This window comes from Silene latifolia, chromosome Y (assembly GCF_048544455.1).
Source record: "Silene latifolia isolate original U9 population chromosome Y, ASM4854445v1, whole genome shotgun sequence".
Classification (NCBI taxonomy): Eukaryota; Viridiplantae; Streptophyta; class Magnoliopsida; order Caryophyllales; family Caryophyllaceae; genus Silene; species Silene latifolia.
This window is the reverse complement of record NC_133538.1, coordinates 294,777,807-294,782,240: the sequence shown is the minus strand read 5'-3', so window position 1 is coordinate 294,782,240 and position 4,434 is coordinate 294,777,807.

Sequence of the window (4,434 nt, the reverse complement as noted above, 5' to 3'; positions counted from 1 at the left end):
GGGATTTTCTCTTCTCTTTTTAGGGGGAAGGGCTAGTCGTCCTGATCCGCGATGGATCGTTTCCATGTCAGTCGACAGATCGTTTCCATGCCAGTCAAAAGTTCCAAAAAAAATTCGCTTTTTCGCATTTTCCACAAAAATCAAAAATTGATAACACGACGTCAATTTTTCCACAAAAATTCAGACTCTTGCAAATTCGAGTCTTGATCTTGCAAATATAAAATCAAATACACTCGCAAAATCTCTTTTGAAATTCATCCACGACGGTTTGAGTTTTAGTTTTTCCGGGTTACAAAACAATTTTCGGCAAAATTCGACACAATTTAATTCAAACACGAATTAATTTCTCAAAATTTCAGATCAATTTATTTTGAAAAATCCAAACGTAACGACATGTCGCAGAATTTTCAAAATTTCTTTTCAAAATTCAATTTTAACTTCGAGTCATTGTGGTTATTTTTGTTTTCATCAAATGCTTTTGCGTGTTTATCTGTGTGTATACGTGCTACCTGTTGCCTGTTTCCTACACTAACGATGCAGGAACAAATGCAAAGCAAAGGGAAATCAGCCGTTGACAGTGCTTCTCCGAAACACAACACAAAAACAGCCAAACAAAATAAACTACAAACCAAAAAAACATATATACAAACCGCCTCACGCAAAATACATCAACACACATTTGATACAAACGACTGACCACACAAATAGGATCCGTTACAAGTATCTATCATACAGCCTAAAACAATGAACTGGGGGCTATCCCCCACCTACCGAACTAAGCACTCCCTATCCTTCTAATCAGAAAAAAAAAAAAAGGAACAACATGGAAAAGAAAGGAGCAACCGCGGAAGCAGAGGTGGTTACCATGACGGTAATACCTCTTTCCTACTCCGTAATAAAAAGGAACAAAACGCCTGGCAGACTTTGGACGACATGACAATTAGGAATTATGACTCAGTGCATCGCCCCGACGTTAACCCCCAATCATCGGAATTCAACGATAAAAAGGAGCCACGACATAGAGTGCCACCTCGATGTTGACCCCCAATCATCAGAATTCAATGACGACTGAAAACGGCAACGTAGAACGGCGCACTGGTGTTAACCCCCAACCATCAAACGTCCGAATCTCTGCAGACAACAGCCAATGATCAACATGTGATCAAAGGCCGGACAAAGGCCGCCAGGGAGAAACACAACTCGACAAGGACAAGGCATAAGCTGTATCTCCTACTCCGGGATCATCCTCTTGCTCTAAAGCCTCAGCAACGGACCCAGTGGGCCCAGAACACTCACTTGCAATCGGGACAAAACAAAAACGTCAGCCGAAATTTTGGCATTACGACGGCATAAAATGGACAAAATCCAAATACAAACCACCTACAAAGGAAAACAAGGGCAAACTCGCCCAAACCCATCCAACAAAAACAGTTCACAAAAATCGCACAAAAACGACTCGCCCTTCTTTTCAAACAAAAAACGAGTCAAAACAACGACAAAAATTATAAAAATCACCCAACACCTCAAGGTTCACACAAGGCCCGCAAAATAAACAACAAAAAATGCCGACACAACTGGGTATTTTTCACATCTCAAAAAAGGCAATTTTATGCCAATTCGGGCACAAACAGGTCAAAAATTCAAAACACGACCACTACAAAACAACGTGACCTAGTCACGTCTCAAAGTGACCTAAAATACCGTTAAGGTCCATTTCAAGACAAACCGGCTCAGTTCGAGCCTAAACAGACGCTTATTTCGGCAGCATAAGACTGTCTCACAAAGGCAAAAATTCAACTTTGCCCACAACGCCCAACAAGGTTCAATATATCAAAGACGGTCTTCCCCTACTACAATGCAACCTAGTGGGGCACACAACTCAAGCAAACAAACACGGCATTGTGAAATAAGAAGAATTTCCGTCTCATTCACGTTTTTCGAGCCGAGGGAGCGGGAGCGGGGACCAAAATGCAAACTAAAAGCACCCCTACACTCCTAAACAGGTTTCTAACCTAATGCAATCATCAATTTCACCCAAAAATGGGCTAAACAATAACGCCCAAATCAATTTTTCGAAGGGTTGGGGTTTCACCCTAATTCAATCAACAAAAAGACAACCAAATTCAAATGGATTCAAGAGGATTAACATACCTTGAGATGACATGATGTTTGTAGCACGAAAGCAAGCAAGAAACGCGACCCAAAAATGGCGATTTTGTGGAAATGTCGTGGTTTTAGGGAAGAAGATGAAGGAAATGCGAAGCTTACGCTTCTCGCGTCTTTTTACAGAAAAAAGGGGAGCCTCCTTCCCTCGCAGGAAGGCTCGCGCCTCTTTGGGGTATTCCCGCCCTTTCAGCAAAGCGTTGGGCTTTGGCCCAGTTTCCTCACTATTTTCACAAATTTTCAATGACGGAATTAAAAACCGTCATTTTTCAAATCACAAAAACAAAATAGCGAAATTCAAACTCGCTATTTCTCACAAATTTTCAACGACGGAATTAAAAACCTTCATTTTTCAAATACAAAAACAAAATAGCGAAATTCAAACTCGCTATTTCTCGCAAATTTTCAACGACGAAATTAAAAACCTTCATTTTTCAAATCACAAAAACAAAATAGAGAAATTCAAACTCGCTATTTCTCACAAATTTTTAACAACGGAATTAAAAACCGTCATTTTTCAAATACAAAAAACAAATTGAGAAATTCATTCTCGCTATTTCTCACAAATTTTCAATGACAGAATTAAAAACCGCCATTTTTCAAATCACAGAAACAAAATAGTAAAATTTAAATTCGCTATTTTCACAAAGTTTCAACGATGGAATTAAAAACCGTCATTTTTCAAATACAAAAACAAAATAGTGAAATTCTAATTCGCTATTTTCATAACTTTCAACAACGGCGTTAAAAACCGTCATTCTCAAATCACCTAAAAAATGAAATATTGAAATTCAAAATTCACTAGTTCCACAAATTTCAAAATTCAAAACAACGGCATTAAAAACCGCCACACCGTCGAACAAGACGGTGAAATTCAAATTCACTACTCCTCACAAATTTCAAATCACGAGAAGATGAGAATAAGACCGTTATCTCCCTAAACAAACATTGGATGGTGGAATTCACATCCGCTATTTCAACATATTTAAACAAACGGCAACTAAAGCCGTTACCTCTCTTCAAAATTCAAAATCACCGCCGACCACGGGAGCCAGGCTCACAGATCTATCTCTTTCCGGCATCACAAACATCCAATATAAACACCAAAATTCCCCCAGCAGGATATCGGAGGCCTCCCTATGGAGCCCGCTAAACTCAAACGACCTCTCAAAATAGACCCATCGAACACGGTTATTTCCCTCAGTCGGTTATTCAACCTTCAACATGGCCGGCGAGCCTCAAAATGCATCATATTCATCATGGCTGGCGAGCCTCACAACGCACATTCAACATGGCTGGTGAGCCTTAAAACGCACCACATTCGACATGGCTGGCGAGCCTCACAACGCACATGCAACATAGCTGGCGAGCCTCAAAACGCATCACATTCAACATGGTTGACGAGCCTCACAACGTAACCTCAACGCGGTTAGCGAGCTCCATCATATCCGCAACACAGCTGGCGAGCCTTTGACAGCAAACAAGAAATAACTTAAGGACATATCCTAAAGATGCCTCAGGTGTGACTCCTTCTTATGGTTGGCGAGCCTTCGTACGTAGTCTAACGGACTTAAAATGACCCACACGGACAATCGACAGACTCTAAACTTTTCCCGACGACAGGTCCTTGACTCGTATCCCCGAGTCGCCTTAACGTCGCCCTTCCTGACGGCAAGTCCTTGGCCCGAACCCTTTCGAGCCGCCTCGACGTCGCTTCGGTCACCAGGTTGTAATCTTCGATTGACCTGGGGGGCTATACTTTGACTTTTGCCCTATCCAAGCCTCAGTCAAAGTGGGGGCCCTGTAGATACTGAGTATCTGTCGAGTCTTTAACAAACACTAGTTGATTATCGGACTACAACATGCTTAGGAATCGCAGCATTTAATCGACAGTTTTGTATAACTATACGTCGGAAAACACAAAACGATTTCAAAAACAAAACATTTTAAAACTTTTCAAAAGTACCTGGAGTGTTTAATGCACGACGACGGGGTCGCAATGACAGTAACTAGAGTCAAAACCGACACTGGACCAAAAACCGACTCAAAAATTCAAATCCCGACTCCAACAACGAGTCAAACCGAGTCAAACACAAAAAACAAACATCACAAAGCTTCCATATGGAGCTTACAAAACTATTCATATCAAGCTTGCAAAACTGAACCCAACATCGAATATTGTCAATACAACGACGATTATTCAAGTCTCGTTCCTCATATTGACAACAAAGCGGTCTAAACGACCTTTTTAAACCAAGACGAGATCACACA